The 14,515-nt window shown below is 41.8% G+C and overlaps 1 protein-coding gene across 5 annotated transcripts in view; it reads right to left on the bottom strand.

The window, feature by feature from the left end:
• Nucleotides 1-14,515, bottom strand: part of SH3PXD2A (SH3 and PX domains 2A) — a 245,191-nt gene that overhangs the window by 27,367 nt on the left and 203,309 nt on the right. The window lies entirely within an intron of this gene.

The raw sequence follows: 14,515 nt of genomic DNA, 5'->3' as shown, positions 1-14,515 counted from the left end.
TGGCAGTGTCAGCAGCCTCAGTGCAAGTTTGAGTTATCCTGCAGCTTCCTAGAATGAAAGGGTCTTTAGTTATATTATACCATTTCTACTGGATACTTTCCCCAGTGGTAAAGAAGTGTGAAGGCTGGCCTTGTGTAAAAATGGGGTGCAACGGAGCAAATATCAATTTATTTGAAGAAACTCAAAGCCCAACCATGACAACTTTGATTCAAGTTCTATAATTCAGTGTGGCCAAGCTGGTCTTGCCACGTGTACATCTACAGCATCAAAACACTTCGTATGGGAATACACGTATATGTGACCAAAGATGAAATGGCACAAATACTGCCCACATCCTAATATGAAGTATTACAAAGTCAAATGAGGGAAATAGGAAAGACTTTAGTAGACAGGCACAGGTTTCAGATCAGGATACAAAAGTGCTTCAAGAGCACTTGTAACCACAGCTGGTGTTTAACAAACATGACCTGAATTCAGTGCCTTGGGAAGCTGGAAAGTACTACACAGAACAGAAATAAGAGAGAAGAGCTAACTGAAATGTGACTTCAGGCTACGAGCACTACTTATTCGTCTTCCAACCTGAGCATCAAAGTTTCTACCACAATCTATGTAAGTGTTAAGTATACACCAAATAATATATGGATATAACCTTTAAGTCATATCTGTGGATGGATGAATAAAATTATAGACAAGCCAACTTCAGACTAAATACATTCCAACCATAACTATCCTTACCTCTTTTCTTGCTTTGGCTACATTGATTTATTGAATCCTCCACTAGTTTGGATGTACACTCATGCACCCAAGAATTTGTTGCTCTCAGATACAACACAGTTGGATTCTCCTCAATTTAGATAAGGTTCAGGTTAAGGTAACAGGACAGTAACAGGTACTGTTAGACTTTTCTGTTGTTTTCTGTAATCTCCCAGTTTCCACAAAAAACATCACAAGCTGCTTTGTCAGAACAATGCAAACTGTGGTCCAGTACCAGCCTTCCAGCTCCCTCAAAGGGAGCTGGGAAAACTGCTATTTCTGTACATGCACCTCAAAAGAGTTTAAAGACTTTATTGGCTTTCATAAACACACCAAATTTCACAGAAGACTGCCAAGCCTGCCTGTGATAAGCAAAGGCACCATCTTGGCATGTAAATAAAGGGGCAGAAACACTAGTTAGTTAGTTAGTTTATAGCGAGGCAAAGCCCTGAGCCCTGTGATAGCCACACAGCCCTCCCACAGCTGGGATGCCACATGCAACTGTCTTTAAAGAGAAAAGCCACCCTCCTGAAACAATCTCAAGCGTTCATTCCAAATACTTAAACGGAAGATTTTACCAGAGAACAGGAGCTACAAACCCTGTTTTCCTCCCTGGTGCATGTGGCTGGGAGACAACGTGCCCCAAGCTATAAACCCTCACTTGCCTCCACGCAGCTCCTAGGCAGCTCTATTTATTTACTCTCCAGACTCAGACAAGGATTTCCATCTTCTGGCCCAGTAGAGGCCTGGAAACTTTGCTTCGCAAGGCTCATGGTTGGAAAGTTTAAATTTAGTTATTCTCCCTCAGCAGGAGGTGGATTCTCCTGCCATGAAGCCCACAGCAGCGAACACACAGGGTCTGCCAGACAGTTTCAAAAACACGTCTTCATGGTTGTTCCTTATTTCACTGGTAACGTATTGACATGGGTAGCAAACACAGTTTAACATTCAGTTATAGTTAGGCACAAAATGTGAGAAGCTGGCTTTCAGCTGATATCAATTAGACTAGAATAGTTTATGCAAACTCTTCCTAAGAAAGAAATTACAATCGCTAAAAGGACTTGTCTATGCTTAAAAATGTACCTTTGGGCCAAATTCAAACCTTGGTAAAACCTTCTTTGGAGAACTGGATCACACTTCCTTGATGCCAACCCAGTGCTAGCCCATTTCGCAATACAGCTCCTCTGGTTTGGCTCACTGAGCTGCACTGTGGCCTCAGAGCCAAGTTTAGATCTTGTGTTGGGGCCATAGAGTAGCTGAGCCTCCATCCACCTACACAGGGCTCCCCACTGAAAGAAAACCCCTCACCCCCACGCCTAGGCATGCATACATATGCATCCCTACTGCCAATCCCAGCTCCTGAAAGGCCTTGGCAAGGAAACCTCATGACTCTGCTGATCTTGTGAACAGGCTCCAACGTAACAGTTGAGGGTCGAGTCACATTAGAGCTAGGTTACAGTAAAATAACCAAATCCACTGCCATGTGCAGAGAGAGCATGTAACAGTACAACTTAGGTTTTAAGCTGCTTTGCTTCTTCAAGCCATGACTAAGGCTAAAACTTCTCATCACCACAGAAATCATGAAAGTTGTCATTTCTTTCTAAAGATTTCCTGTATAAAGTCTGTGTAAGGGTAAAGCATAGATGAGAAATCTCCATGGCTTCTAAGAAATCAGCAGCATTTGTCCAAGTTCAGGGGAAAAGAGTCCCCATTCTGAACTGAACTTCTCCCTTTCAAGGTTGCCTCTCAGAAAGGCAAAACAAAGGCTTTAACGTGGCTTGTTGAAATACCACATCCACAATAAAAGAAGGGTATCTTACTTAAACAGCCCAAACAACTGAAAACACTGAAAACTTTTCAGTAACACACCCTGGCAGCAGAGAAGTCACAAAGGGACACTCACAAGCAAGACATGCAAGGTCTTGCAGCACCCAAGCAGACACTGCAGAGACAGCACATCCCTTAGGAGACCAAAACCTGAATTATGGTGGCATATCCAAGCCGTAATCTTACAGAAATAAAACTACAGTGTAGTGCAAGAATTGACTCCTAGCAGAAAACGGCTGCAGTGCAGACAAGTTTGTCAACATAGCCCCTGCATGACAGCCACAAACTGCAAAACTCTGCCCAGTACTTGCTCTCCAGCACCCCCTCATTAGAAGCATTAGGGCAGCTGCTATTTAGTACCACCACCCCTTGTTCCCCTCACCCCAGGTTCAGAGGTGTTCATGGTTCACAGACAAATCAGCCAGACTGGTCTTAGTTTGTGCAATGATAGTGCTGGTTTTCTGCAAACAATCTCTTGTCCCTTCTCCTGCCATCTTTTTTAACCTAGAGCATCATAAAACTTTGTTAGAAAACTTGCTTTTGAAACACAGAACAAAACTGCATTTATTTTGAGTTCTCCCTCTATGCTGGAGTTGAGCTTGACTTCACAATTCATTATTAAAACCATTCTGCAGCAACATCTGCAGGGAATTATGTAAAGTTATCTCTGTGCATTTCCAAGCCAGTCTGAGGTTCGCTCTTGCACTCACACCATCTGTAAAAATTAGGCAGTGCTTTACAAGCTTGAGTTAACCCTTACAGATGCCCCTGCCTCTCAGGCATCAAAACACAACTCTAAGGCTGATGTGGCATTGACGTCTAGACTAAGACTCATCAGCTCTTGTCTCTGAAGAGGATTTAAAGAGAATTTGAGTCTCACAGAAGGCACAAAGGGAGTTGTAGCACATAGGGAGTTGCCCAGACCAAGCTCATCTTGAGCTTTGCTGCATTACTCCAACAGCTTTAACACTAACCCAGGAACACAAATATTTAAGGTAGGAGTGCAATTTTCTCCCCACATATTTTGCTGCTTTGGTTGGCATCTGTCAGTGTCCCTTGCTGTAACAAGCAAGATGTCTCCATGCTTAGAGGGTCCATTTAGGCTCAGATAACTCTCAGGCATTTTACAAGTTAACAAGAAATAACTGGTTCCACTTGACATACATACACATGGCAAGATGATGATTGCAGAATGGATTGGTCACACTGGAGAATGACTAAATGACAAAAAAACTAATTCTAAAAAATCTTGTTCTTGCTTTTAATTTTATTCCCAGTCTTCTTCCCAAAAGGCTTTTACAAAAGCAAAAGAATTAAGTCAATGTTAACCACAACATGCACCATGGGAAACTACTGGAACAGTTAAAGGAGTACGTTTTATTCATTTTTTGCTTATCTTAACATGCATCCTTAGCCATCCATCCTTCAATATTGTTCCTTTCTTCACACCAACAGGGAATTAGCTATTCCCATTGAAGCCTGCCTGATGATAAGCTGCTACGAATCACTTTAAGAAAGAAAGACAAAATTGCAGGATCATGCTGAGCATTGGTTTCTAATTCTCTCCTCAGCCATTAATTTCTCTATAGATTTTATGAGCTCAACTAAAGTAAACAAGACTGACAGCCAACACTCTTGGGCACGAATATTTCTCCTGCATGAATACACATTCTTCTAAACAAATACTTAAATAACACTCCATCTCTCAAGAGTCTTAAAAAATCTCACTCAAGCAGCAGTCTGGTACATTTGACATGCACTCTTTGTGCTTCAGAGAGCGGCTCTTTTTTAAGTCCTTCTTCCTTGGAACTATTTCTTGAGACATTTTTTCGATCCAACAACATAAACTGTCCTACAAAGCAGTACTAGATGCAAGTAAGTCATTTCCAGACCTGTCACACAGACTTTTTTGAGCCAACAGCTGATTCCTTCCCTTCAGAGATATGATCTGCTCCAATAAAAAACAGCTAAGGTAAGAGTACTGCTGCACAGTTGAAGGCACTTGCTTTCCCACCTCTTCAGAGCTCGTCCCACACAGTACATATATATTTGATACACATAGGCAGCCAATTGTAATTGCCTCTGACAGCCCTCTTAAGAATATGTAGAAGCAGAAACAGAAAGGCACCAGGAGTAACATTTTACAACAGAGATTTTCTGCAGTAAGCTTATGCTTACTCCCACTTCTGTATCTGTGTGCTGTTGGACACTACTGGTGTCCATGCTGGCTCTGCTCTCTGTGAAGGGCTATTTCAGTTCCACACTTGGAAAAGGCACTAGGTTGAAACCACTGAATTCATATGAAGGTCAGTGTTCAATTTCTGAGAATTCTATACTTATAATTCACAGAAGCAGCATAATTCTTTTAAATATGGAGACACATGCAAGAGGTCTTTCTAGCAGAGAGCTGACTTTAGTTTAGGGTACAGAAGTCCATGCATGACTCACTGCAAGGCAGACTAAGGCTGTCTTCTCAGGATGAATTATTAAAGCTGGTGAAATATTAAAGGCAGCTTTCACCTCAAAATACATAACGTTTTCCAGCCTGTGTGCACTGCAGCCTTCACTACAACCATTACTCAACAATGAAGCAGGGTTTGTCTCATTTTAAAGATGAAAGTGGGGCTCAGAGACATGCTCAAGGAAGAAAGATTAGCATGGAGATCCCACTACATGTGAATATATATATCCTAGTTATTGCTGCCACACAGATTTTTCCTGGTCTAAAGACAGCTGACTAGGTGTGTACATAAAGGCTTGATACAAAGTCCCAAAGTGCATTGCAGATTCTGGCTGAAATATCTAGCTTGCTTGGATTGGTTTCACATCATATTATGTGTATAAATACACATGTATATATGTGGAAATTCACACCCTGACCTCTGCACTCAAATACATATTACCCCAATCTTCTACTGGGACTGGAACTGTGTTTCCTCATAATTTTGGAAAAAGCAGAAGTGATCAGAACATGGGAAAAGTTCATGGGAAAACAGAAAACTGGATAATATACAACTCAGCTCTAATACTTTATGGGTTACATCACTACTAGAGGCATTGGATATTCCGAGTATTAGACAACTAGGAAATAGCACATTACTGCATTAATTCAAATCTTATAAGCTAGTAGGCAACAAGCCTTTCAGAGGTGCACATTTGGACAAATACTTACGTATTTATCTCTCATTACAGTTGTGACTTTTTGAGTTTATATGTGTAGGGAGTTGTTCAAGTAAAGCACATCTTTGGGTTCTGATAACACAAACTGATAGTTACAGACTCCAAGTGCTTTATCTGCAGCTATTTGCTATGGCCCAGTTGTTACCCAGGGGCTTCCCCTCCCAGTTTAAAAAAGAGCCTCGGATTTGTGTATTGACACAGCTGGAATAAAGGAATCTGCCAAACACGTTTTCTAGAATCGGCACGTACATCCACAAAGCCATCATATAATCCAGTACAAATTACATATTGTGTTCTAAAAGCAAGGGAATCAACACACTACCTATTACATTTACAGATATGGAAAAGTCTGGGACACTGCCTGTAAATCCCAGATCAAGTACTTCCATACTCCAGGTCATCAGCTTCTCCTAAACTGTCAAGTACTCTAGGCTCCACAAGACAGAAGCAGAAGAAAGCACCATTTGCTCATGACCAACCCCCAAACACACAGAGCCAACATGCCCAAGCTGTCAGCCAGCATCCCCAGACCACTTAAATTAGGGGACACACAGAGCTACCAAGTCAGAGTCAGCCCACTCTGCAGACCAGTCAGCATTCAAGAAGTTGCAAAAGAAAAAGTTTCCCAAGGCTCAAATAGCCTAATGCCTTCTAAAAATAAATTCAAAATAATCTTTCCCTTCCCACTTTGGTTGATTTCATGAACACCTAATATATAACTGTCTGTGCAATTTCACATTGCCCAACATGTTTGTGCACATCCAACTGTCAGTACCAACTCAGTTATTAAGGAAAATACCCATTTACTGATAACAGATTTTCTTTTTTCATGTGATCTGCTTGGATACTGGATTTCCTGTCTGACTTCAAGTTCCGGTTGCACTCCACATCTATTGTCACCTTTTCTTGAATTTTTTTTTTCTCTTGGAAAGTGACTGATTTACACTGATCCCTCAAAGATGAAGTTTTTGTGATTTCAGTAACCACCAGGCAAGGTAAGATTCCTAGAGGGCACACAGACTGAACAGCCAGTACAAAGCGCTCTGTGTTGAGTCTCTATGGGTAACAACTGGTACTGGAGAACATTTTCCTTTCTTCTTTGCCTTCCCCCAAAATTTTCTTTACTTCAGTAGGTCCCAGAAGTTGATCAGTTCTATGATCACAGGAAGTTCATGGGGCATCTTCCTTTCTCCATGGTCAGATACAACCCAGAGCCATGCATTTTCTTCTCCAGAAGGATTTCTGTCCTGTACCTCCTTTAGTATTTCTTCTGTTAGGAAGATGTTCAAGTTGGAAAGTTAAGCAATAAATCCATCTCCCACCTTCCTTAAAGCCTGTCCTCCATCTCCTCTTCAGCAGTTCATCATTTAAAGGTTGAAATCTATAGATCTGAGGTTTTAATGAACCTTCTAAAGTGATGCTGTTGTCACTATGTTTATATAAATCAATCATTTACAAGAGCTGCCAACCACAAGTGGGTTTGGCTGGAGCATGGACAGAGGAGGACTCCAGCACACAGTGCAGAATATACAGAAATTTGGTGGGCAAACCCAGCCTGTGGCACCAACAAGTAATCCGCTGCCTTCAGAATGGCTGCGCCAGCGCAGTCAGTTCCTGCAACGTGTTATCCAGAGCCATGAACGACTGATTACAGTAAAGGCATGCAAACAGATGGCTTTCCACCCCACAGGGCATGGGGAGCTCAGCCTTAGGAGCCAATGGAGACTCTAAGAGTCATGACCAGTTGTGGGGTTGTGTTTTCTGTGGTCAGCCAACGGGGTGCAACAGCCGAGCTCACAAGTAATTTCCTTTACATTCACAGGACTTAATCTTAAAGCAAACACATTTTGTGTCCAAGCTTTCTTTAGGAAAACATGAATAAGCTTTCAAATGGGCCTCATAGTAATCTTGTCCAAAGATTACAAATTACTTCCTAGTGGTTTAAAAAGTTACAGACCCCCAGTCCCAGCTGATAGGAAATGGCCTTCACAGGCTGCAGAGAATGGCCAATATTTACTTCCCTTACAGATTGACAAAAGTTGCTTTTGTTTTAATTTCTTATTCTGAAGTCTATAGAGAATGTAGTATCAGTCACTTACTGGGAAATCCTCAAAACCACACAGAATCAGGAGAGAGAGACTCTGAGGACTAGGAACAAAACCTAGCAGAGTACCAAACCGCACTGCAGGTGCTAGAGTCAAAATCATACCGGAATTCCATATTTCATATAAAAATACATCTGCTGCCTCTGAGGCACACTTCGATTAGGTCAAGACAGAACCAAGCAACACTAGACAAGGGCTTGAATCAATGAACAAAGGCTACAGTATATCCATCAGAAATCTGGGGATAAAGCAACCAAACAGTGGTATTAGTTCAGTTTGAACCAGAGCTGAGTCACCAGATTAAAAATGCTGCCTTTTACAAACAGCTTTTGTGGGATCCTTCTGAACCACAATACTCCTGTGCTAAAGAAATGGAGACACTTTGGTTTGCTGGTGCCCAGCACAGTGTACAGAACAGCACCACTAAGCGGTGCTCGGATATCCATCGCACAAATGCCCATTTCCATATCCTGGGTGTTCCTTGAAGCTCTGCTGCCCAAATAAAACTTCTGTCCAGCTCTATTTATTAGCTAGATCTGATGAGATTGTAGCCCCGATGGTATGTTTTCACAAATAGTGATGTAAGTCAAATCGAATGCTCTGCTCTCTCTCTGACACTGTTTCATTGCTTTTCTCCCAAGCTCCATTCAAGCTGTGTTTCTGCAGTGAGCCCGTGAGCTGAGCCTCAAAGAGCTGCCTGCACACGGCTGCAGGAAATGACAGCTTCGGAAACGAGTACCAGAGTGATGAATAGCCGGCTACAAGAGCAGCCAGTGCATTAGCAGGCTGCCAGTTAATGACCTACATTGTACTGAACAGGGACATAAATGGGCAAGTAGTATCACTGACACTCCCAAGAAGAGATTATAAACCCAACTCAGTATTTTCTGAAGAGGTTCTCCAAGCTTCTCTAAAATGTAGAAACTTAGACTTGTTACTACATTTTGTTCAGCATGAAGCTGAACCAGTCCCATTTGAAGTGGATTATGGAAAACTGAAAGAAAAAAGTGGAGAAAGAAATATTTGCCTTTTATCTCTATTCATCATAAAGACCCAGACAATGAGGACAGTCTATGCAGGTGAAACAGAAGGGGACACTGACCTTTAGGAAAGGGATATATGAGTACACCCATGCAGATTTTGAAAAAGCAAGCAGGAATTACTGGGGTACCTGGTACCATCAGCTCTAATAAAAAGGTGCACCAGCAACGTAAGAAAAGAAGGTGAATACAGGAAAGTTACTGAGTCAGAAAGCTCTGGTAAGGTGGTCATTCTTCCTCCTTACCCCAACAAAAAAACCACTCCTCTTATATTGCAGAAAATACTCTAAACACAGCCAAGTAACTAAGCATTTATTTCTACACAGTCCAGCTTAGCCTCTGAATACAAAGGCTACACACTTTGCTCAAACAGCTTTGCAGGGCTTTTGCTATATGGTAGTAAGCATGTGTTTTCCCTGCAGCTTGCTTCGTTGCCTCACCTGGGATATTGAGGTTAAAGGCTGATATTTAGCCTTTAGTTGATCCTTACAGAGTGGAAAGGCAGTCTAGACTAAAGAGCAGAGAATCAGTCTGCCTCAAGAGACTAGAAATACCTCACTGACTAAGCCTTGGACTATGGGAACATCAACAGCAACGTTTCTATTACCACCTTCACAGAGAAAGGTTGCATTGCCGGCGGCCTCAGATGCTGCTCTGTCTCCAGGAAGGTACTGCTAAGTCCACAATAAGTCAAAGTCCAAATATATAAACATTTTAATTTTCTGACTCTCCATTCTGTCTCTTCAAACTTAAACAGAGCCAAAGCAGACACTAAGCACAGATTTGCTGGCAATAATCAGGGAAGCTGATGATCTGATGTTAAATAAAGGTTAGCAAGGCAAACTAATGATGTGAGATACAGAAGAACTGTCAATCTTCATACATTTCACAGAGTTGAGAAAAGACAAATAGATCATTGTGAGGCTTATTCCTTTCCATTAGGAATAAATCAACCATGAAACAAGGGCAAGAGTAATGCAGTCCTTGGGCAAAAAGCTGAGATTGGCAGACCCTCCATTACAGATACACATGCATTATACAATACAGCACCACTTAAAATAAATAAGCAGCACAGTAAGGGATTACCTAAACCTGTTAGACAGATGATATAGCGGCGCAGTGTTTGTCTTTTCCACAGGGAGTCACTTAAACTTACCCTATGAGTGCATGCTAGATTAAACCTTTCCCTCACCCCAGCACAAGGCTACCAAAAGAGGAAATGCCGGACTGCCTCTAACTACCCCTGGCCAGAGTCTGCTACAAGCTCTGTACTTTCATGTATCTCCTGCTATTCCTCAATCACTCTGAAAACCTTCAATTCAGGCATTCGGCAACCTTGTACTTTTCAGGACCTCACTCCTGGACAGATTGATGGCCTTTTTTGATGGGTTGGTTTGGGTTTTATTCTTATTTTCTTTCCCCTTCTCTCGAAACACATTGATATCTCCTTATTTTTTGAAAGTTCACTGATGTTCACTACAAACTGAGAAAGAGGATGGTCTTGCTGCTGAGGAGTTGGGAGTTCACTGTAAGAGAACTAAGACCAAGAAAAGTTTTCTTCATGGGAGTTTTTCCCTCCTCAGTTTCCAAGTCTTAGTTACTTCCCTTCCCCTCCTCCACCACACAGATCTGAACAGCATTTCCTTTGTCTGTTCCCTATGTAGACTTCCATTCTCTGGAGACAGGGCCTTAATGTCTAGCACAACAGGACCCTGATTTCAGCTGGGCCTTAGGCACTGCCATAAAAAACAAACAGAGATCACAGAAGCATGGCTTTTGCAATGTAAAGCAGCCTCAGTGGTAAATAAGTCTTTGGATAGGTCTGTTAGCTGACATACTTATTACAATGTTGGAATGCTACGGTTTAACAAAAGCTTGTAGGGCCTGAAAATTAATTCCAAAACAACCCATTTAGTGATTATGTGTGCATTTGGAAAGGGAGTTGGAGTTCACTACAACACTAGTGTGAAGTATATGCAACAGTGCACCTTCTAAGTAAGACCAAGTAGATTACTAGCACAATTTAGGATGACTAATGGTCCCTTGGCATGCATTCTTCCCAAGGATTATAGAGTGGAAAGAACCAAAGGAAGTGCATATTCCTGCTGCCATTTAATCCCTACTGAGGAAGAGGCTTTCCCATTGCATTTCAGGGCCATCTACACCCCTCCCCTTATTTGCATGGGCTGTTTGACAACACCCCAAATTCTCAGACTCCTGCTCAGCAAAACACCATGTAATGCAGCCTGCAGAAGGCAACCAAGACCACACATTTTTGGGAAGGATAACCATCACCTCCACTTATGCACAGACTCTCAACATCAGGTGCAAAGTGATTAATTTCTAGGTCAGTATTCTGACTAGTAACTGACATTGCCTGAAGGTTTAAAACTGCCTCCTGACACTCCTCCCTCCCATGTTAAGTTGTAATACAGCTCTTTTGTGCTCACAAGCCGTTTTCATGGAGATCATGCTTTCTTCAGCTGCCCTATTTGACACCAATTGCTAATACCAGCCAATGAGTGGGGTTGCCTAGTACCAACACACAAGCTTTCCCAATCTTCCCTGCTAGAGTTCATCCAGATGTCAAACAATAATAGAAATCATTTTAATAAGATTTGGAAGTCAGCTTTACATAGTACTAAAATTAAGGCTTAATTCTCTGTCCTACACAATGTTAGATTTGTTGGTCATCCACCAGCATGTACTATCTCAATGCTAAGCTATGATTCTACTTGCAGGTCCACACATGAAGCTGAAGAAAGATGAAGATTCAAAGATGATTCAGCACCTGGTCTGTCCTCTTGCATCTTACAGGGCATTAATGCTATATCACCTGGCTCACTAACACTGTGACCGTTATTGGACTACCCATTCTGAGGAACAGGGTTTTTTTTTCATAGCTGAAGTGATATATGGAACCTATTCCAGAAACACAGGCACTGGCCATCAGTATCTGAGGAATTATCCATATAGACATCTAACCTGCTTCCCAAGGCACTTTTTGAAGACTTGTGTGACAGGAAGGTGGAAATATCCAACTTTGTAACAACTGTTTAGTTAGATTTTTATTTTCCTTTTTACCAATTTCCCCCTGCCACTTCAGCCTCCACAGCTACCTTGGCAACACCTTCCAAGAGTCAAAAGAAAAGCCTGAAAATGATCCAGAGAAAATCTCAGATATTTCTTTCAGCCTACCACATAAGCAAGGTCAGAGTGACCAAACCAAGGGCTTGAGCATCACAACCACTAAGATTTCAGAGTATGGTTATTCTTCAAGACCTGCTTTCTAGTTTGAGTAAAATAAAAATTTGTATTTTCATGTTCTCAAAGTCTGAGAATATCTAACCCTGTTAGAGGATGAGTTCTGCTTCTACTTGAATGAAGTGTGACAGAGACACCTTCAGGAGCATCTTCCCCCCCTCTGCAAATAGCAATTAGTCCATTTTGCTCACATTCGTTTCTTTTAAGTTGTGAACTCTAAGGGGAAGATAATACTCATTACAGTAACCAGTAAGTGTCAGTACAACATTTGACATATTTGCTGATGTGGCTTACAGATGTCAATACAGCTATGACTTACTTCCAGGAGCTGTCTCTTTCCCTGCTCCTTATCCCAGAAGATGCAGAAACCTCACATCCACATTCCTTTTCTTCTTGGTATCTCTTTTCCATAGCAAATAGAATAGGCAAAACCATTAACCAATTGTCTTCACTTTCTTACTACTTTTGCATCTCCATCAGCAGAGCCAGCCCCAACAACTTGGGAGTCAGTAGCAGCTGAATCTATCTACAGAGACTGTCTCTTTGTTTCTAACCTGTCTTCTGCCCACAGGCAGTTCTGGTCCTTTCCAGCACTGCTTCCCCACCAACTCAGACGAACGGAATTACTCATCATTCAATGCTGTTTCCATCTCTATTTTTACAATTGTAAAAAGGTTCGCACAGCAGTTTATTTATAAAAACAGGAAACTTTTTTTACTTGGATTATCTGAGTAGGCTGCGGTCTCCTAATCAGTAAAGGTATTTAGTATGAAAACAGTGAAACGCCCCAAACCGCATGTTCGAGTCAACTGTAGGCTCAGGCACTTTGCTCAGCTGAGGAGCAGAGCCACGGAGTAAGCACCATCTTTAAGAGATAAAACTCCCATTGGCAAGGAGCTTCTTCATCATGGTGCCATCAGGCCTGTAACTCATCACAGCTTTGCGCTGTCACTTCCAGCCTCCCTTGCTTTTTCCTTCCAACTATGTCTCAGGCCTTTGGATGAGCCTATTTGCTCAGTTTTCAAATTTTGAGCCAGAGCCAGCAAAGAAGAGCAGCCTCTCCAGATGAGGTCCTAGAAATTAGCTACATAGGCTTCAATACAGTGAAGTAAGACCACTGCATTTTCCTCCTCTCCAAACTCAACAACAAAGTGCAAAGGGAACAGGTATTGAATGGCAAGTAAATTTAAAAAAAAAAAAGGTGAGATGAAGCCTTTATGACTGGTAAAGAAATTACAAAGGCCATTTCCAACCCAAAGAAATTTAAAATATACCTTACCTACACAGCCTAAACATTAGACTAAGCTCAGGGACTGTTTTCATGTTGGAGTTCAAGGGATTTTATATCTGTTGCTTGAAGTAACTGTACCTTTGATGAAATGTTGGTAATTCTATCCAGTTGTGAAGTTAACAAGCAGCAATAGAAGTCAAGCATAAAGGATCCCGACAGCCCTGCCCTCAAGCGCTGCTAGCATATCTTAGGGTATATATCTCATTGCTGCACAGTTAAGTATTGCACTGGGTGTCAAGAATACTTTTGGTCTTTAGCTTCTGACAAGTATCATTAGGACAGACCACTTCAGTGGTTTTCATTTATTTATTTTTACAACAGAAATAAATACGCAGAAGTGTGAGCTAAGAGCAACTCCCCGATCATTGTTTCTGTGCTTGTAGCTATATCATTTAAAACGAGATCAATCAAAAGCCCTGCTTTACAAGTGAGATGCCTGTCTTTAACCAGAGCCAGAAGTCTCAGGAGCACATTCCCTTCAGATATAGCAAAAGACTTCTTAAAAAAGAGATGAAGCATTGATTAATAAGAAAAGCAGCTGCCTCACCCCCTGCTCACTCAAGCAAGCTGTAAGTTTGAAGAAAAGGAACAAAATGAACTTTGGTTTGACTCCTCTGTGCTTGAAATTACTTTGTGACAATGATTCCCCACTGCCAGCACACACTCTGGCTCTGAGAGCAGGGTTGATGGCGTCCAAGCCAAACACATGCATGGCTGGAGAGACTCACAGCAGATTAGACAGCTCTTCTTTGTACCAATACATGAAATACACCTGGGGCACTCTGGCTATATTAAGGGCACATTCCTTGGCTGAGCTGATGCTTGTTTGAGCACCACTGCAAGCATCAGTGACACTCATCTCTGGGGCATTGACTGATACAGCACTTCCCGCAGCTCCCCAAGCTGGCAGATGGAAATCCTTGGGAATGAGACTTGTGAAACAGCCCTGAAGGGTTGATATTCTCACTCAGATTATCTAAATCCCAGCATGGAAAACATGCCAAAAGCATTCTTACTCTGAATCACAATGATATGCTCAATAAGTGGCTGGATTT

The sequence above is a fragment of the Pithys albifrons genome, chromosome 9 (genome assembly GCF_047495875.1).
Source record: "Pithys albifrons albifrons isolate INPA30051 chromosome 9, PitAlb_v1, whole genome shotgun sequence".
Taxonomy (NCBI): domain Eukaryota; kingdom Metazoa; phylum Chordata; class Aves; order Passeriformes; family Thamnophilidae; genus Pithys; species Pithys albifrons.
This window is presented reverse-complemented; position numbering and strand designations above follow the sequence as displayed.